Below are 22,050 nucleotides of genomic sequence, written 5' to 3'. Positions count from 1 at the left end.
GATGGTGGGCAGCGCCCCCTGCAACTAAAGATTGAATATGGCATCTTGAGCTGAGCTGCCACTGAGCTCCCAGATGGCTCAGTTGGTTGGAGCACGTCCTCTCAACCACAAGGTTGCCGGTTCGACTCCAGCAAGGGATGGTGGGCTGCGCCCCCTGCAACTAGCAACTGGACCTGGAGCTGAGCTGCGCCCTCCACAACTAAGACTGAAATGAAGCTGAACTAAGATTGAAAGGACAACACCTTGACTTGGAAAAAAAAAAAAAAAGTTCTGGAAATATACTCGGTTCCCCAATAAAGTCCTGTTCTCCTTCCCCAATAAAATCTTAAAAAAAAAAAAAAAAAAAGAATGGTGCAACATACAAATCCATCAATGTGATGCATCACATAAACAAAATAAAGGGCAAATCATATGATTCTATCAATTGATGCAGAAAAAGCATTTGACAAGATGCAACATCCATTTATGATTAAAACACTTAATAAAATAGGTATAGAACGAAAATACCTTGACATAATAAGCCCACATACGACAAGCCCTCAGCTAATCTCATAATTAATAGTGAAAAACGGAAGCCCTTTGCTCTACGTTCAGGAACACGACAGGGCTGTCCCCTATCACCTCTGCTTTTCAACATAGTGTTGGAAGTCCTCGCCAGAGCAATCAGGCAAGAGAAAGAAACCAAAGGCATCTAAATTGGGAATGAAGAAGTTAAATTGTCACTCTTTGCAGATGACATGATGCTATGTATAGAAAACCCTAAAGACTCCACCAAAAACCTATTAGAAACAATAAACAAATACAGTAAAGTTGCTGGCTACAAAATGTACAAAAGTCCATTGCATTCCTATATACTAACAATGAAATCTCCAAAAAAGAAATAAAAAAAGCAATTCCTTTTTCAATTGCAAGAAAAAGAATAAAATAGCTAGCAATATACTTACCCAAGCATGTGAAAGACCTATATGCTGAAAACTATAAGACATTTTTAAAAGAAATTGAAGAAGACACAAAGAAATGGAAAGATATTCCGTGCTCATGGATTGGAAGAATCAACATAGTTAAAATGGCCATATTACCCAAAGCCATATACAGATTTAATGCAATCCCTATCAAAATCCCAATGGCATTTGTTAAAAAAATAGAACAAAAATCATCAGATTTATGTGGAACAACAAAAGACCTTGAATAGCCAAAGCAATCCTAATTAAAAAGAAAAATGCTGAAGGATCACACTCCCTGACTTTAGCTTGTACTACCGGACAACAATAATCAAAACAGCATGGTATTGGCAGGAAAACAGACACACAGACCAATGGAATAGAATTGAGAACCGAAAAATAAAGCCACATAAACATGGACAGATAATTTTTGACAAAGAATCAAAAAGCATACAATGGAGAAAAGACAGCCTCTTCAATAAATGGTGCTGGCAAAATTGGAAAGTCACATGCAAAAGGATGAAACTGAACTGCTATCTGTCACCATGTAGCAAAATTAATTCAAAATGGATCAAAGACTTAAGCATAAGACCTGCCACAATAAACTGCATAGAAGAAAACATACGTACTAAACTTATGGACCTTGGGTTCAAAGAGCATTTCATGAATTTGACTCCAAAGGCAAGGGAAGTAAAAGCTAAAATAAACGAATGGGACTATATGAAACTTAAAAGCTTCTGCACAGCAAAAGAAAACATCAACAAAATAAAGAGGCCACCAACTGAATGGGAGAAGATTTTTGCAAACAGCCCCTCCAAAAAAGGGCTAATATCCAAAATATACAAGGAACTCATACAACTCAACAACGAAAAAACAAACAACCCAATTGAAAAATGGGCAGAGGACCTGAAGAGACATTTCTCCAAAGAGGATATACAAATGGCAAATAGACATATGAGAAAATGCTCAACATCACTAATCATCAGAGAAATGCAAATAAAAACCACAATTAGATATCACCTCACCCCAGTCAGAATGGCTATCACGAACAAGACAAATAGTAACAAGTGTTGGAGAGGCTGTGGAGAAAAAGGAACCCTCATACACTGTTGGTGGGAATGCAGACTGGTGCAGCTGCTGTGGAAGGCAGTGTGGAGGTTTCTCAGAAAATTAAGACTGGAATTACCACATGACCCAGTAATCCCTCTCCTGAGTATCCACCCAAAAATTCTGAAAACATTTATCTATAAAGACATGTGTGCTCCAATGTTCACTACATCTTTATTTACGGTGGCCAAGACATGGAAACAACCAAAATGTCCTTCGATAGATGAATGGATAAAGAAGTTGTGGTATATATACACAATGGAATACTCTTCTGCTATAAGAAAAGATGAAATAGTACCATTTGCAACAACGTGGATGGATATTGAGATTATAATGCTAAGTGAAATAAGTCAGATAGAAAAAGTAGAGAACCATGTGATTTCACTGATATGTGGTGTATAAAACCGAAAACAAAAGAACAAGACAAATAAATGAAGGAACAAAAATTCATAGACATAAACCATAGTTCAGGGGTTACTACAGGGTTGGGGGGAGGGAGGCTCTAGAAGAGTGTAAATGGGGTCTAATATATGGTGATGGGAAGAGAACTGACTCTGTGTGGTGAACAGACAATGTGAGATATAGATGATGTATTACAGAATTGTATACCTGAAATCTAACTTTACTAACAATTGTCACCCCAATAAACTTTATTTTTTTAAAAAAAATGTACCCCACTTCTATCAGAATTAGCATAGCCCTGACTGTACATGGTTTTAGCTGATGGTGTCTTTGTACATAGAAATATCCATCTGTTCTCTAGGCAGGCACAGTTTTGAATACATTTATGACTTATGACTTAGCAGGTAGCATGTAGGCTGGAGATCAACGTTTATAACGTGCTTTGTGACTGAATGATATACTGATAAGTAAAAGTTATGTCCATTCAGCATTTGGAAATTAGAGCCTGTATCTTCACAAAGCAAATTAAAAAATGTAACTCAGTGGCCATCATTTAACAGTAGTTGCAATTTCACTAATTCATTAATGTTGAATAAGGAGGATAAAACTAACTGTACACATTTCCCTGTGAATAGGTTTCAGTTGCCACCTCCCTTATTCACATAAACACTCTCTCCCTTACTGTGCCCGTGTCTCATGCTCTACCACATTTATTCCAAAGTCTCTTGTTAATATCATGAATTATTTTTTAGCTTAATGACAAAAATTTACATCATGGACTTTCAATAGTAAACAGAACAAAACGTCATCATATAATTCTCTCACAGACATGTATCACACACATACAGTTGTAGATACATTCCCTTTTAGATGTATCATCCAGTGAAATGATTGCTATCACATGTGAGTAGTTGTTCTACGTCATATCAGAAATGTTGTGGGACATCCCACAGAGACATTTAAGAAATGCATTCTCCAATTTTGTCTTCTCTACAATCATATTTTGGAATTGATATTGCAAGCTCTTCCCTAATATGTGATCCATGTGTTACTATTGTTATTTTATTTTGTTTAATTTTATTTTTTACTGCATTTTTATAGACCTCTCAACATGCCTCTGTGGTTTTGGTCTCACCCCTGTATGTTCAGCAACAAAGAGCATCAATTTAATTCTATAGAGCATAATTTAATACTGGTCCTGAGAAAACTTTATTGGTTTGCCAGAGGGATCCCTGTTATTTGTTTGAAAATGTCAAACTTTAGATGGAATTGAGCCACTATTTGACAAGTCTATGACAGACCAAATTTGGAAGGTATCAGTCAACAATCCAATTAAAACTGCTTTTCAAAGGAAATCTTGCCGTTTGTAACAGCATGGATGGAATTTGAGGGTATTATGCTAAGTGAAATACCATACTGTATGATCACTTATATGTGGAATCTAAAACAACAAATTAAAAAAATGTTTTAAACCCAAGCCGGTACATACAGAGAACAGATTAGTGATTTCCAGAGGCAGAGGTTAGGGGGTGGCAAAATGGTGAAGGGAGTCAAAAGGTACAAACTTCCAGTTATAAAATGACCAAGTTATAGAATGTAATGTGTAGAATGGTGACGATAGTTAATCATACTATATTGCATATTTGAAAGTTGCTAAGAGAATAAATCTTAAAAGTTCTCATCATAACAAAAAATAATTCTGTAACTATATATGGTAAGAGATGTTAATTAGACTTATTGTGGCGATCATTTCACAATATATACAAATATCAAATCATTATGTCATACACCTGAAACTAATATAACATTGTATGTCAATTATACCTCAATTTTTAAAAAATCACTCTGCTTTTCAGATATTTGTTAGTGTATTCCCTAACATATTTTTCTTTTCTAGCATCTTCTGTAATATACACAGGCACTCATCATATACACAGATACTCTTCTTTAATTGCATACAGACTTAGATTTCTATTTATGTGGTAGCTCTGTGTATATTTATTTACATTCAGAGTTGGAGTGCTTCTGTTATCCTTTTTTCATCTTTCTTGTGTTTCAATGAAAAAATTTTCAGCCATCTATCTATCTATATATACATCAATATATCAATATATCTATATATATCTATCTCTCTCTATATACACACATATATACATATATATATGTATATATATATAGTAAAGCATTTAATAGTCCTTGGAGATCCACAAAGTAAATGCAGATATATAGGTGAAAAAAAGCACACAAAAATTTTGCTATAGCACCATATTTGACTCAAGTGTATAAAATTGACAGTAAGGCTGTTCTGTCTTGGATTTGAATGAGTAAACGATCTAAGAAATGTTAAGGTCTTTTCTCCCATGCTGGTTCCATAGCAAATATATTTTTGATGAATTTTGGAAATAATGGAAGACAATAGTTGCAACTGAACAAGCAAATTTAACAAGCAAAAATAGTCAAATGGCACATAATCAGATTGCGTGAAGCAAGCTATATCCTGTTATCTAAATTATTGGCCAAGAAGAACTGACAAAAGCAGTCCTGGGGTACATGCATGACCTCTAGGAATGAGACAGAACCTAAAAGGATTTGTGTGAAAATCTCAACATTTTATTTCTTTCTCTTAAAACCACTTATTGAGGTATGATTGATATGCAAGAAGCCAGACATATTTAATATATACAACTTGGTGATTTTGAAGGTAAGTATACATCTGTGAAATAATTACCACAACCTATGCCATAAATGTATCCATTACCTCCAAAAGTTTCCTCCTTTCTTTCTTTATTGTTTTTTGTGGGATAAGAGCACTTAACAGAAGTTCTACCTTCCACCAAATCTTTAAGTGTATAATATAATATTATTAACTATCGGCACTATGTTGTACACAGAAAAAGTTCTCTAGGACTTATTCATCTTGTGAAACAAACTTGTCCCCTTTGGCTAATACCTTCCCGTTTCTCCTCCCCCCAGGATGATTGGCAACCACCATTCTACTTTCAGCTTCTATGAGTTTGACTATTTTAGAATCCTCGTATAAGTTCCTCATGTAGTATTTGCCCTTCTGTATCTGGCTTATTTCACTTATCATAATGCCCTCAAGATTCATCCATGTAGTCACAGATGTCAAGATTTCCTTATTTTTATAGCTGAATAATATTACACCGTTTATATATAGACCGTATTTTCTTTATCCACCCATTCCTTGATGGACATTTAAGTTGTCTTGGCTTTCGTAAAAAAAAAAATAAAAATGCTGCAATGAACATTTTTCAAGTTAGTGATTTCATTTCCTTCAGGTAAATACCGAGAAGTGGAATTGTTAGATCATATGGTAGTTCTATTTTTAATTTTTAAGGAATCTCCATGCTATTTTCCCTAATGGCTGTACCAATATACATTCCTACCAATAGTGCACAAAAGTTTCCTTTTCTCCAAATCCTCACCAACACTTGTTATTTCTGTCTTTTTGATAATAGCCATTCTAACAGATGTGAGGTGACCTCTTGTGGATTTAAATGAGCATTTTATATGATTCCGTTTTCTCTACTTTCTTAGCATATCAATTATACTTCTTTTTTTTAATTTTTTTTACTGGTTACACTGGAGTTTGGAATTCACATTTAAAACTAACTTTAAGTCCACTTTGAAATTACACTGTACCACTTCATAGGTAGTGCAAGTATATTATAATAATAAAATATTCCTAATTCCTCCCTCTCATCCCCTGTATCAGGTAAAAACCAAACCAAACCAAACAAACAAAACAAAACAAAGCAAAAAATATAAAACCATAACTACAAAAAGGAAGACTTTTAAAATAAGACTATAAGTCACAAGTATTAGATAATGAATTTTGAATGATTCCCCCTGAAATGAAAGTAAATTATTAAAATTTACTTTAAGTAAAATTTTCAATAAGTCAAATAGAAAATTCATGTTAGAATTAATTCCTGAAAAGAATAAAATCCCAGATTAAGGTTATTTTATGACCAGGTCTTTAAATTGTCAAGATACCTGCTATATTAGTTTCCTACAGTATACGAGTAGAAACCTGAAATATTAATTTTATGGAGGTAGGTTTATCTTATTCAAAAAATGAAAAGAATGGTATATAAGAAACATATAGTAGTTCGGCCTAGCTTGATCTTGAAAATAGATGCAGAAACTCTAAATATAGCCCTTCTATTTACAATGATCAAGACTAACCTCTTTTGTGCCGACAAATTACCCTAGTGGGGAGAATGATGGCAGAGAATCTCTGCCAACCCACCACACATGCTATGTTGTAACTATCAACGGGCCTAAATTCCTGTTTAAATGAACAACAAATATACATGGCTTGATAGAGCCATTGCAATTTAACTAGCTTTGACATGCTGTGTAATAAAACAACACATGAACCAAGTGAGGCAAATGTATGCCCAAAGAGGAGACAGCGTCAAAACTTGAGCCCTCCCTATTCGTTAATACCGTTATGTTTGTATGTGACTATGTCCTGGATCTAAGGTTGAGATTTTATTTATACAGAAATGTGTAGCTTCTAAATTTGCCATGTTTCAATGGATTCTCCTTAGCTATAGTTCAACTTTCTCATTTCACAAGTGAGGAACTGAAGTTCAGAGTTTTTTATTGCTTGTCTAAATCATCAGATGTTTAGCGAGAATGAAAAGTACATGTGTTTACATTTCCCCAGTTGACTTTCGTATCCCCGTGGCAATTACAAGTGAAATGCAGCATTAGGAATAGAGTCAGTGGAAATGTAATGGCTGTATGCGATGTTAGAGGGGTAGTAGATGGGGGAAAGGGGGTTATCACTATGTGAAGAATATAAATGATAAATGTCTAACTCTTACATTATTTTCTATACCTGAAACTAATTTTAAAAAAAGAAAGAGAACCCTTTTCACGAAGATGGCGCCGAAAGCGAAGAAGGAAGCCTCTGCCCCTCCCAAAGCCGAAGCCAAAGCGAAGGCTTTGAAGGCAAAGAAAGCAGTCCTAAAAGGCGTCCACAGCCACAAGAAAAAGAAGATCCGGACATCACCCATCTCCCGAAGGCCCAAGACACTGCGGCTCTGAAGGCAGCCTAAATATCCTCGGAAGAGTGCTCCCAGGAGAAAGAAGCTTGACCACTATGCTATCATCAAACTCCCCCTAACTACCGAGTCGGCCATGAAGAAGATAGAAGACAACAATACACTTGTGTTCATTGTGGACATCAAGGCCAACGAGCACCAGATCAAACAGGCTGTGAAGAAGCTCTATGACATTGACGTGGCCAAGGTCAACACCCTGATCAGGCCTGATGGAGAGAAGAAGGCATATCTTCGACTGGCTCCTGACTACGATGCTTTGGATGTTGCCAACAAAATTGGGATCATCTAAACTGAATCCAACTGGCTAATTCTAAATACAAACGTTTTTCACTGTAAAAAAAAAAAAAAAAGAAGAAGAAAGAAAAGTACATGTATGCTAAACAATTCATATTTGCAAATGTTTGCTGCTCTTAACAATGCTCTCATAATTTACAGTTTAGAATAAAGCATTTCATATGATATTTGTTTTAAATTATTCCAAAGAATACATTATATTTTATTATATGACACAAAATAAGGGATTTGGAGGAAGAAGTAATATTCACCTTTTTATTGTCTCTGGAATAGGAAGGGAATGGAGTCCTTGGGGCCAGCTGAAGTGATTGAAATAGGACTGAGCTTCATTTATAAGCTTCTGAAAGAAATTATGTGCCTTTTTGTCTTTTTTTTCCACCCCTTCCTTAGAACCATCATCTTCTTTCTTTGATGTTTTGTTTTCCTCCAAATTCAAATTTTCATTTAATATAGCCACACCTAAGTACTGGTAAGTGTTGGTCAAATAAAGTTCCTTGAATATTATAAAGTGTTCTCAGTTATTACTACTTATAGGTAGACAAATGGATCCCGTTCTACTTATTCTATGTTCTCTAAGAAGAAATTTTGAGTAAATTAACTGTCGCTTTTAAAGGAATGTATTTCTGGGCAGCCAGTTAGCTCAATTGGTTAGAGCACAGTGCTCTTAACAACAAGGTTGCTGGTTCGATCCCATATGGGCCACTGCGAGCTGCACCCTCGACACCTGGATTGAAACAAACAACTATTTGACCTGGAGCTGATGGAGCCTGGAAAAACACACTTATAAATAAATAAATAAATAAATAAATATATACATATATATGTTTCTTTTCAGCAATCTAATAGAAACACCGAGAAAAGAGATGAATTTTAGCAAAGTAGCTTTATTTTTCTTATCAGACTAGTCTGTCAAAACATCCCCCTCAAAATACTTTTATTTTCAACTACATTTAAAACATCTTGAAAACTCTTAGCATTCCTGATAAGCCAAAATAAAACTTTAGCTGCAGACACAATAGAGGTAAAAACAGCTTCAGATTAAAAATATCTTTAGGGGCGGCCGGATGGCTCAGTTGGTTAGAGCTCGAGCTCTGAACAACAGGGTTGTCGGTTCAATTCCCACCTGGGCCAGTGAGCTGCGCCCTCCACAGCTAGATTGAAGGACAACAACTTGGAGCTGATGGGCCCTGGGGGAACACACTGTTCCCCAATACTTCCCAATAAAAAAAAATTTAAAAAATACATTTATATCCAAATGAAATACTTCAGCCGATACAGAGAATATGTCAGTCAACAATATTTTCAAGACCAAAATATGATTTAATCACAATGTAGACACACACACACACACACAGCCATGTCTTCACAAGACCAGCAATCTTCTCTCCAGCTATATCACAGTAGCCATAAGAGTAAGCTTCTCAACCTCTCTAGGATGCAGTTTCTTCATCTGTAAAGTGGGCTCAACAAGGTTATCTAATTCAGAGGTGTTGGGAGGACTAAGCAAAACAATGAGTGCAAGGCACATAGCAGAGCATCGTATACCAAGAAAACAGTAAATGTACATTAGCAATTATTATTACACATATTTCTAAAGATATTTAAAAATATTTAAGAATCACGATGTCTATCTTCAGAATTATTTCCCCAAATGAGTGCATTGGTTTTAACCCATGCACTTCTTACCCAATAAACTAAGAAAAGCAGATTTTATTCATATAGAAATATTATTTATTGTATTGCAATTCCTTATTTGTTTTTGTGGAAAGATCTCGTGGAAAAATAAAACAGTAAAATAACAATAACAGTTATAATAGAAATAGTAAAAAAAAAAAAAAGTAATAATTATAACACCTTTCAAGTCTGTGTGCCCTCACAAAAGCCTTCAAATAAATAAACATTATTTATATCCTGCTATCCTCCCTAACAATGCACATAGTTTTAATAACAGGTGAGAAATTTGAGGCTGTAAGAGATAAAAATGAAATCTTTTGGCAAATGTGAGGTTCAGCACATGAAATAGAATTTCCATTCAGATTCTGTAACTTTTCATCTACTGCTCTTACCATTGTGTTATGCTGTCTGAAATTTTTCTCCCTAATATATTAGAATGCAACATTAGGATTAGTCAGAAAATCCTTTGAATTTTGACAGTGTTTATAAAATTGTGATTTATATATATATATATATATATATATATATATATATATTTGTTTTTCATATATTATTTTCATATATTTGTTTTTATATATATTATTTTCATATATATATTTGTTTTTCATATATATTTGTTTTTATATATTTTTTCATATATATGTATATATATACATATATATATGTATATATATACATATATATATGTATATATATAAAGTTCCCATCCTGCCAACAGGATTATTCAATAAATTACTTTAAAATCAATTTCTTGTCAATCAGAATACATTGTTCCACATAAAGTCTACTTCCTTATGAAACTGTATTGTTAAGATATGCCTTCCTGATGGTCCATAATTCAGGCTATCCATTCTATAGTATTGACTGAATACCTTTTATAAGCCAGGCACTGTGCTAACCACTGTGACTATAAGGATGAAAAGGAGAGATGTGATTTCTGCTCTCACTGACCTTATAGATGCTAATATTTAGAATGGATGTGGATAATAGGAAGATTATGTCACAATGTGGTTAAGGGCCACGACGGGAGAATGGCAGAACTATGAGGGTACGCCAGGGAAATATAAACCCTTACATGCAGAGGCAAGGATCTCCTGTATGTGTGTAGGTTGTGGTAGGGGAAAATGCCCCAGTTATAAGAAAGACCATCAACAAAAATATAGATGCTTGAACAACTCACAGAAATATAATGTGGCTTCGATGTGGAAGGAAAGATACCCAGAAATCAGAACGAAGTCATTGGCTGGGGCCATGCCATTGCGCCTTGCAGACTTCATCCTAATAGCAGTGGGGTTCTGTGGACAGATTTTAGGGATGGGAATGACAAGATTGGATTTTCAATTTAGAAAAACCACTGTGGCCACAGTGTGAAGGATGGTGTGGGAAAAAGTGAACATTGTCAACAACAGAAGAGATTAGAGACCTCTGTGTTGATCCTAGGAAGATTCTATGGCTACCGGAACGTGCATAGTTGCAGTGGAGAGGGAGAGAAGTGAGTGGATTTGACAGATATTTAGGAGACAAAAGGGATGGGAATTGGTGGACTGGAAGTAGAGTGCGAGAGAGATGACATTGCTCAGGATGGCACTCAGGTTTCTGAATTGTATACCGGGATGAACAGTAGGTACAAAGACAGAGATGGGACATTTGGAAGAAAGGGGAGTTCGGTTTGTTTCATGTTATTGTTGAGGTGCCTGTGGGAACCCACTGAAAGATATCCAGAAGGCAGTTGAATATAGATTCCTGAATCTCTGGATAGGGATCCAGGTTGGAAATAGAGGCCACAGATTATAATTGCAACCGTAGAAGTGAGAAGAGAAAAGTGGCTAAGAAAGAATTCACATTGACACAAATAACTTACAAGGACAGGTAGAGGAAGTAGATCCCATGAGGGACATGCAGAAGAAACAGAGAGATGGGAGGAGACCCAGGGCAGCATGGTATGTGGGACCCAGAGTTTGAAGAGAGAATAGTCACAGGATCAAATGCTGCTCAGAAGTCAAGTTCCATATAGCAGTATAATGGAGGTATGCTTCTTCCTCGCTTCTGACATTTCTTTCTAGTTAGAGGGAGCTGAAGTACTCTAACTGCCTAGTTGCCTCTGCTAGTTACCTCTTTCTTCTTGGGAAGTGGAGTGATTTATCTCTGGTAAATTTAGAGAGAGTAAGTCGAGGATGTATGGTCTGAATCAGCCCTTTTTCCTATCTGGGAATGAGCCTGTCCACCGAGAGAATAAAGTCACCTCTCTTCTTTCTGCGGTCACATCTGGACACTCTCCCAAAGAAGCCTGGAGGAAGGCAGAAGTTGAAGGTCAAGAGTAAGCAAGGATATTTGAAATGAGGCCCCTAGATAAAGAGATTAATTCCGTTAGGCGAAGGAATAGTCTAAAGCAACAGACAATTCAGCTCCCTGCTTTGTGATAGGAGCTCAAGGATAGATCACGGGTTCCAATTTATACTTTGTAGTTGGGAGTTCAGAGTACTCCTGCCTAGTGATCTCTATTTGTTCTAAAATTTAGAGAAAATGGTATCCCCTTATCTTGAGGCAGGATGGAATAGATTTCATAAGAGTGCTAAAATTTTGAAGAAGCAAGTGTAGACAATCAGAGAAAACTGAATTAGAATACAGAGACCTTGCAATCAAACTGAATGTTAAGGCCTTGACAATCTACACCGATGGACTTTTCCTCCCATTCTCAGCAGCGGGGGGGAATGTTTAGATTTGCAAAGATCCATGGGTGGGGTTTTGCCAGACAATTTTGAATAAAAACTGTGAATGAAGGGGTCTCAGGTACTGTTAAAAGTCAGTAAAGTGATAGACAACTGGATCTAACTTGGCAAGAAATGGAGTTAGAAGCAAGGTCAGAGGACAGGCAAAATGTGAATTCCCCAATGTGAGAGTGAGAGGACAAGTGTTTGGTGTCATAGGGCAGAAGTATGAATGTATGCTGTCAGAAGCAGAGCAGTTCTGAATGGAGACAGGGTCTTTGTCATAGACATGGAATTGGTGGTGACGTAGAACATAGATAAGAGACATTGACAGTTAAGAAACTGGAGAACTGCACTGAACGTCCTGAAAATTGCAGTCATCCAGGGTATGGCAGGAATCAGCATGAAGACAACAAGAGTAAATTGGGAGCTAGTCATTCAGTGAATGGAGTGGAAAGACTGAGTTGGTCGAATCCAGGAGTGAGATCCGCAGAGGGCAATAGAGCCAGGTGGCTTGGGACCAAGTGCAGCAGGAGAATTTAAATAAGGGTGGAGGTGAGATAGTCTGGGAGTGGCAGTGCAGTTTAAAGAGGAAGCTGACTCCACCTCCTGACATAAGATATCTGGGATGTGGGAAACAAAATGCTCACCTCATGAGATGGTATATATTTTTGTAGAGGCGCATGGGTGGAGAGGTGGGAAGAACATTCCATAAAACTTTGAGGAACAAGTTTGTTTACACAGACATGTATATTTTTAAATTCAATATCCATGTGTGCCCATAGGCAGTATGTAGAGAGATAGGCATGTACAGATAGGCAAGAATAACCCAAAATACTAAAATATTAACAGTGGGTATTTCAGAAAGGTAGCATTATGGTGAACTTTTCCCCTATATTTTTCTGTAACATCAAAATTGTTTAATTTGGATATAGTCCAGATGAGTTATGTACTACTTTTAAAATCACAGAAGTAATGCCAGTTGTTTTGTAAGTTTATGAGTGTCCACAGTGATACCATGAACAAGACCGGGTACTTAAACTTTGTTCTAACCAAATCAAAAGTAGTTCATTTGGACGTAAGCCACATGAGGGCATTTGATAAATGCCATCCAAATAGAACACATCTGTATGTGCTTGTAAATTATTCAGGGAATGTATTACATTTAGTATTTATAATTAGAAAATAACTCAAATTATTTGCAGTTTTTGGTTAACCTTTTCCTTTTCTAGTTTCCAAAGCCCTTCATGATATAAATATATTAAGCCATAATTCAGACAACAACCATGACCGGTCCACTTCAGGTGCTTTATTAAAAACATTTTTTATTTTTTATGGTCATCAGGATGGAAATGGGGATGCTCTCTAATTAATGAAAACCATTCATTTAAACTCAATCTAGATATTATAATTATCTGTTGACTATTGAGTGCTAATGAACATAGCTTATTACAGAATTAACTCAGAAATTGAAAAATTGTTCTTCTTGACTTTTGCCATCGTAACATCTGGATCCTAGAATTTTGCTCTTATATTAAAAATGATACCTTTTTTTTTTCTTTTTGTGTCAACTGAATTAAATTACTCTGGCTTTACCTCTCCATTACAGTTTTTTTAAGCCATTAGGCATGATAATTTTATAATACAGTATGCCTTGGTTAGAAAAATGTAATTCAACTGGTGGCTCACAGAAACAGAGACTTACCACAAACATCAAAATAGTCAATTGTTTGCCAGAGCCTCGCCTGGCTTTGACAACAAAATTCCGAATTCTAATAGTTCACCTTGTATCCCTGATTCAGTATTGTTCTGAAATCTCTTCCAACTACTACCAGTCCATTGAATTTTACAACTGTTATTCTATTAACTAATTTACACTGGGACATAGATTTACATATTATCCAGATTTCTCACCATCATAATTATTTGAAGGAAGTGATTCATGGAGTTCTTAGTGATTTCATTGCCTTCCTCTAATGAATCGGTTTTTCGCTTCCCCTGCCAGTTGCTTGTCCTTAATTTGGAGGCAGGTTCTATTCTGTTCCTCACACTTCTTTGGATGATAGCTATAATAATAAGTTCCTTGTTGTTGAATAAAGCATTATTGAACTTTCAAACCTTTTAGGAGAATTGATACTGTCATGATGAAATTTTTCAAATTCTGCTTACATTGTCTCTCCAGAACATGCCTTTGATACCTCTATTTCCTCTTTCTTCTGATATGAGTATAATCTGTTCTGCCAGTTCTGGAATCTGTCAGGCATTGGATGATGGATTAACTGAGCATAGGAAAGATGCATTTATTAAAATAGTCAGTGACTGATTCTGCAACTGGATATCTTTCTGTAGCTTTATAATCAAACTTCTTTTGTGTTTCAGTTAGTGTGTGTGTGTGTGTGTGTGTGTGTGAGCAGATGTATGCATATATGTCTACATAAACACACAACTGGTGTATGTCTGTGAGCAGGAAAGGAAGAGGGAGGCCAGTATACACAATACAGAAGGAAAGCCATTTATTTTATTTATTTTATCAATTTAAAATAAATTTAAAATAAATTTATTTTATCAATTAAATTTAAAACTAAATTAATCTAACTTCCTACCAATACATTAACTTACCTCTCACAGAACTAAACTATTTTAGCTCAAGTATAGGTAGATTTTAAGTATATTGAAACTATTTCTTCCTTGTACAATGCATTATCTATTTTCACCATTTCAGTTTCTTCCATTTTTTTTGCAAATTCCACATGCTCAAGTTTTCTTTTTAAACCAATCATTCTATTCACTGATTTTTCCTTACATTCATCAGATTTTTCCTTGTTAAGTGTTAATTTTCATCTGTATGCTGTGATAGGCAGAATTCTCAAGATGGTCTCCCAAGATTCCAGCCTCCAGGTTATTCAATCAAATACTTATCTGTATCCTGCTAGGAAGAGATTTTACAGATGTAATTAAATTCTCAAGTCAGTTTACCTTAAAATAGGGAGATTATCTGGGTGGACCTGACTCAGTGAGGTGACAAGCCGAACCTTAGAGTTTCTCTGAACGTGCAGAAGTCAGAGAGAGACATGCTTCTGCTGGCCTAAAGGAAGAGGGAATCAAGTTGTGATTGTGCAATGGCTTGTAAGTGTGAGGCCTTCAAGAGCTGACATCCACCCCTGCATGACATCTAGCAGGAAAATAGGACCTTAGTTCTGTTACGGGAGTCTCAGTTCTTCTTGCCAATGCAGTGAAGACTCAAAGGTCAGCAAGCTTATTAATATGCAAGCAGGGTTTATTAATGACACGTTCTCAGGGAAGAGAATGGGCTTAGCTGAGGTGGGAGAGATAGGCATTGGCCCCAGTCCCCTTGTCCTGAGGACTTCTATTGTTTGCTGGGTGGGATGACGGAGTTACATATTGATTTGGCAGGAAAAGTGGTGCATGCTCTTCCAGGGAGGGCATGACCTCCTAAGGTGGGTGGAGGTCTGTTGACTCAGACCCTTATCTTGCTCCAGACCACCTCTTGTCATCTATTGCCGTAAAAACAGATACATGGCTGGAGGCAGTGAACCAAAGCTAGTTCTGAGCTTTTCGTGTAGGCAGTATGGATCCCATCCCACTCCTCCTCCTTCTCCAGGTTTTCTAACTTCTACCTAACAGTTCTACAACCACAAGGAAACAAATTCTTGCAATAACCATTGTCTTTGGAAAACACCCAAGCCTCAGATGAGCATTGCAGCCTGGCCAGTCCTTTGATTTCAACCTGTGGAGCCTGAGCAGAGAACCCAGCCATGCCATGTTGGACTTTTCACAACAGAACTGTGAGATAATAAGTGGCTATTGTTTTAAGCCATTGAATTTGTGCTAATTTGTTATGGAAGCAAAAGAAAGATAATACATATTTGTAATTATTTACTGTGCTCTCCCATTTACAAATGAAACTGAAATATTCCACGACAGCAGAAATTATTACATAACTAAATTGTGTATTTATGCTAAACAGAGTGATAGATCAAAAATTCTATTAACTGACCAGCTGTGTTTAACCAATAATTACCTCGATTATATACAGCATTTTATTCACAGACATCATCGGCATTACTATCGTAGAATCCAATGTGTTATTTTGGTTTGAACAGTGATTCCAGAAGGAGGGAGGTAAAAAAAAATGAAAGACCATTTTAGCAAATGCTTGGGATGCTCTGCTCTTAAGCCCTTTTCCCCTGGCAGGCATGTAGTTTACTGGTGCTGTTCTCCCATCTCTAAGTGAGCATGGTGGTGTACAGGAAGAAAAATAATTTTCCCTCTATTCTTCTATATTCTTGGCTGAGACTCCACCCCCAACCCCACCCCCTGTATGATAAGACAGATTACCAGTAAAAAAATCAAGCAAAAGTTTAATAACATGTATACCTCCTGTATACAGGGAGACAACCAGGAAAACTGAGTTACTCTTCTAAATAGGCCAAGCCATCACCTTAAATACCATCCTCCAGCTAAAGACAAAAGATGATGTTGGGTGGGAGGGAAGCCAGTTATGAGAGGTGACCAGGAAAAGGCCAGTAAGCAAAGGTATGGTTATTATGCAGATTTAAGTCTTTGTCTTCTTCATTGGTAAGAGTTTCTAGAGATTTAGAGTCATCCTCCTCTTTCTGGTACAGAAGGAAAGATACCCTCACAAGTGGAGATTTCCTTATAAATGTAAATGACCCTCCCTTACAAAACGATAACTTCTACTCAGTTTACAGAACTTCTGTATTTGCCATTTCTTGAAAATAATCAGCCTGAAATAATCCCTATGCCAGAAAACACCATGCAATCAGGCTAAGGCTGATGGGATGCATTGACTTAAATCTCACACTTATTTGACATTTTTGAAGAGTTGAAGCCAGTGTCTTAATTGTTTTTATTATCCTCTCATGACTGAACGAGTTTAAAGTTTTCTGGCAAGAAAATTGCATATGTACTGTGGTATATGTATTGGTGTAGAATTAACCCCTGGTCATTCACAGAAGGTGAAGGAATTCACAAGACTCAGAAAAGCAGGAAAGCAAACAAAGTTTTATTGAAGGTTGAGCAGAGAGAGAGAGAATGCCCATTGCAGTGTCTAAGAAGATGGCTGCCCTTATGTGAGGGAATGTAGGGGTTTTATATTTATTATGCCAGATGCAGGGGGCTAGTTATCTTGCAGTCATTTACAGTTGCGGCTAGCCCCTTCTGAGAACTGTTGTCGTGGTTGGCTTCCTCCGAAAATTGTCCTGATGTTTGTCAGTCTGCAGGTATAGTGTTAACCAGGGACTCAGAGCTTAAGTGGTTAATCTTTGAACCTATTCTCGTTGGCTCCCAGACTCATTAACTCTTTCTGACTCATCAGTTAATCTTTAGGCTTATTCCTGTTAGCTCCCAGATTTGTTTTCATTAACTCTTTTTCTGACTCATCAGTATAGTTCTTGGTATGTCCCACTGGGAAGCACAACATTTCAGAGTGCCAAGATATTAGTGATGCCAAGTTTAGTCATCTGGTTATGGTGGTGTCCAACTGATGTCTTCATGTTAAAGTTACCTTTCTCCCTTAGTAATTAACAAGTGACCTGTAGATGAGACTTTGAGACCATGCAGACATTTGTTTCTTCCGCAATCTTTCCTTCAATGGTCCTGCATAAGAAGTATGCACTCTGTTTGGTTCGTGTAAAACCTTCTGGAAGGGTTTCTCCAAACAGCTGGGTCAGTGTTTCTTAGGGTTGAGAGCTGCTAAATCATGTTCCAAAACTGAGAAGCACAGTACAGAACAGCAGCATCCCAAAATGAAAAAGGAACCAGATATCTTTCGCAGCATTATAAGAAAGTGAATGCGTTCATTGTTTCCTGCATTTTAAATGTACAGAATCAGTACATCTCCTGTTAAGCAAAAAAGTCAGAAATTATTATTGCTCTGTTTTGCAAACTTCAGGCCATGCATGCAGCCCTCTGCAACTTCCCTACGTTCCTCCAAGGGATTGTCTAAGAATAGCAGTTTTTTAGATCCATATAAAGCTAAGAATTATACTGATAATTGATCAATTTCTGTGCAAAACAATTATGTTAATATTCTTATGTTAACACTTCCACTGCGAATCATTACATCCTTTTTGTATAACTTCCAAATATGTTGTATTAATCTTTTGCTGGTTCATATTTTATAGGATTCAAGTTAGTTCATTCAACAAAATCATTTGGCTAACTTCTACTAAGACTTTAATGACAAGAATCTGTTGGTTTTCAGTACATAATAAATGCCATTGACTCACAACTGTGTGGATTAAAAAGGGGTTCTATGGAAGGTAACGACACAGGGTGATCAGGGTGATCTGATCATAAATTCCTAACTGCTGCAGGTCATGGTGTGTAGTCACACCCCGGAACCTGTAATTTCTTTTTTCTTTTTTTTTTTCCCCTTTCTTCCGCCTCCTCCCTCACCCCCCCACCCTCTGGCCCACCACTCGGGTTCAAGCCATTGTTTCTCAGTCTAGTTGTGGGACACAGCTCCCTGGCCCACGCTGGTATTATGAGCCTTGCGCTCCACCCGGTTGAGGCAGTTGGTCGCCGGTCGGCAGCTCACAGCAGCTCATGGCAGCTCTTGCTGGCTGCTCATGATGGCTGCTGGCCACTCATGCTGGCCACCAGACACTTACGGCTGCACACGGTAGCCCATGGCAGCACACAGCAGCCCATGGCACTCACTGCAGCCCAGCTCTCTGGAGAGCTGTTGTTCACAATCTTAGCTGTAGACGGTGCAGCTCACTGGCCCATGAGGAATCCAACCGGCGACCTCGGTGTTGGGAGCATGGGCTCCAAGCACCTGAGCCACTGGGCCTAACTTCTTTAGTAAAAGGTTTATCTTTGCCTTAAGCAAGCCCTATCCATTGTTTTTGTGTGACTAGGATTAACACACGTTTGAAATAAGCATAACCACCCTCAAGAGAAACTATCCTGTAATCCAATCCCCACCGTGCTTTCTCCCATCTCCATGTAATCTTCCTTACTTTCCCACCTTAATCTCAAATGCATAAAAGAAACTGTGAAACTGTTATACTTCAGAGCATTTGAGATGCTGCTTCCCAGCAATGATCAGTTTGGGCTAAAAGTAACTCTTATAAAAATTCTCTATCGGTTTGGACGTTTCTTATTTCAACAGCTGAAATGATACTTCTAATGTTCCAAAAATATACTTTTATAATACCTACATTTTCACAGTATGGATGCTCTCAATCTCCTATGAACCTTAGAAAGCTAGAATTAATACTGCCTTTAGAGCTCCCATGCCTTAGAGAGTGTTTTTTTTACATAAATAATGTAAGAAGAAATTAAAGTATGATATTTCAAATACATTTCAAATCACATCAGTAACACATGGTTTCTGAATGCAATTCAAGAGCTATATAAATCAGTAAGTCATTTTACACTGCTATTATAAAATTCTGATTTATTTCCTTTATTTATGGCTATAGAATTTATCATTTTTAATGTATTGTTCTAATTTTTGGTAAATATTAACCAAAAATTGTGTATTGTTAAAAACAAGACAACAGGCCTAAAATGGAGTCACTTTTGCTAACCCGGCTCCCCACCCCCATATACAAACACACATCGCTTAACTTAATTATAGTGTTGGCTCTCCCAGAAATGGAATCTTAAACCAGTCAATCAGGAACTGCCTGGTCACCACTAGTTAGGTAATCCACCGGATGGATTTGTGCCATCCCCTAGAAGAAAGTTACCTTTGCCATAACCAACCTGCTTTTTTACCTAGTATAATTTCCTTGTTCCCTGTCCCTTTGGCCTATAAAAGTCTTTCTTTTTGTATAGTTCCTCAAAGCTCACTGGCTGCTATAAAAGGGAAAGCAAACAAATATATCTAAATGAAAAAGTAAGGTAAATCAATCAAGAACTTGTAAGTACACAATAGAGTACTACCAATAAAATACAAGCGACAGTTTTAAGAAACATAATTTTGAAACTGAGTGATATAATGATCTTGGAAAGGTAGCAGAGTATGCCACCCCTAAATATTCCTCTTTGCCCTAAGGATTATTTTGAATTGATTATCTTTGAGAGAAAGCAGACACAGAAGAATCTCTAAAAAAGAATAGATTTATTCTTTTGAAAGGGACCTTTACACTTATAAAGGAAATCTCCATTTTTAAAAGTGTCTTCCTCTTTGTAACCAGGAAGAGAACGATGACTCCACATCTTCAGAAACTCTTGTCAATTGAAAAGGCATAGCCTTATATCTGCATTTCAAATCTTACCATTGTTTACTATGCTTTGCCTGATAACCTCCCATAACTGCCATCACCCCCCACCACCCCATCTTTCTTTTGTCTTTAGCTGGAGGTGGTATTTAAGGTGATGATTTGGACCATTTCAGGGAGATTCACTAATTTTTCCTATGTATCTCCCATGCATACAGGAGGCATACATGCTGTTAAAAGCTGTTTGTTTTTCTCTTGTTAATCTGTCTTTTATTCTGGGAGGAGGGTGGTCTTAGCCGAGAATAATGAAGGGTAGAAGGAAAATTATTTTTCCTCCCCTACACCATATATAAAACTTTACAGATAGCATGCAGTCTGCTTATTCGTCACTTTATTCATTACCAGAGGGATATGAATACAGTAATCTCAAATCTCTAAGCCTTTCTCCTTCATTAGTGGAGATAAAAGACATTTGTCTTTATCTTTCATCTTTACGAATCATTTTAGGGATGGAATTTTGAAGTTTTATATTAAATATCTGTGATAAATGGCATTTCCAATGGTATCTGAAGTACTGTAAAATTTTGTCAACAATATGCCAAGTACCATCATTACCGAGTAAGGGCTCACTGCTTGGCACACATGAGAGCCAATACTATGGCACCAGGACGCATGGCTCAAATCTGTCTCACTGATCTGGGGCCTGAATAAGTTTTAAGGGTTAGGGAAAACAGGTTAGCATGTGGTAGTACTGGTGGGGCAAGTTTTCATTGGAGGGTTTTGAAACTTGGCCACTTATGGTATAGGGACAAGGGGTAAGAGAAAGCACAGAGGAATTCCAATCCGGCAGTTCTATTGGTCAGTTCTGTATTTGTCCATATTTGGCCTAGGCACTGGATCTTCCTTATTGAAGGACCTCTCACTTCATCAAAGGTGCTGGTGGCCACATTTCTGTTACTTGAGTTCTGTAGACTAAAGATTCTTGGTTCCAGGGTCATCCAGAGGACAGAGGTGGCACATGCACAGTCATGTCTTTGTAAAGTAACTCAAGAATTGCATGAATCACCAATCTGCTTTAAGGGGGCAAAGCCCGTTTTAAGCTGGTCAATATGATTTATGTGCTGTTTCCCCACGAAATTGTTTTAATATGTATTTCTTACTCATTTTAACTAAGTTCATGTTCTTGCATATATTATTGCAAAATAGATCTTGTGTTCAAAAAACAGTTCTGTTGAAAATGGCTTTAAGTCATAGAAATGGAGACAGAACAAGAGAAAGGGTCAGGGTGTGGTTTCTAGAAGCAAGTCCCTCTAGTCTTAATATGGTTGGTGGTCTAAACCTTTCTCCTCAAGGCTGCTAGACTAAAATTATATGTTGGCAGAATTGGCTGTGGCGATGAAAGGTTAAAGAAAGAGCTTACTGTTAACACTGCTTTGAATTAATGATCTACAACTCTGTAGGGATGAATAAAGTAAAAAATAGGAGAAAAAGAAGAAAAGATGCAGAAAAACAGAAAAAAAGAAAAATGAAAAGATGCTGGGTCAGCCCTTTGAAACGTATTCATTGTGAAACCCACTACCGCTGAGATAAGGCAGGGGGCAAGGCCTCCCAA

General features: G+C 37.0%; 1 pseudogene across 1 annotated transcript; it reads left to right on the top strand.

Annotated features, from left to right (window-relative positions):
• Nucleotides 1-7,355: 7,355 nt before the first annotated feature.
• LOC308494530 (large ribosomal subunit protein uL23-like) lies at nt 7,356-7,835 on the top strand (annotated as a pseudogene). The gene has a single exon. The product of its transcript is annotated as a large ribosomal subunit protein uL23-like (transcript).
• The last annotated feature ends 14,215 nt before the right edge of the window (nt 7,836-22,050 follow it).

This window comes from Rhinolophus hipposideros (assembly GCF_964194185.1).
Source record: "Rhinolophus hipposideros genome assembly, chromosome: X".
Taxonomy (NCBI): domain Eukaryota; kingdom Metazoa; phylum Chordata; class Mammalia; order Chiroptera; family Rhinolophidae; genus Rhinolophus; species Rhinolophus hipposideros.
Note: the sequence above shows the minus strand (reverse complement) of the source record. Positions and strands in the feature narration are given on the sequence as shown.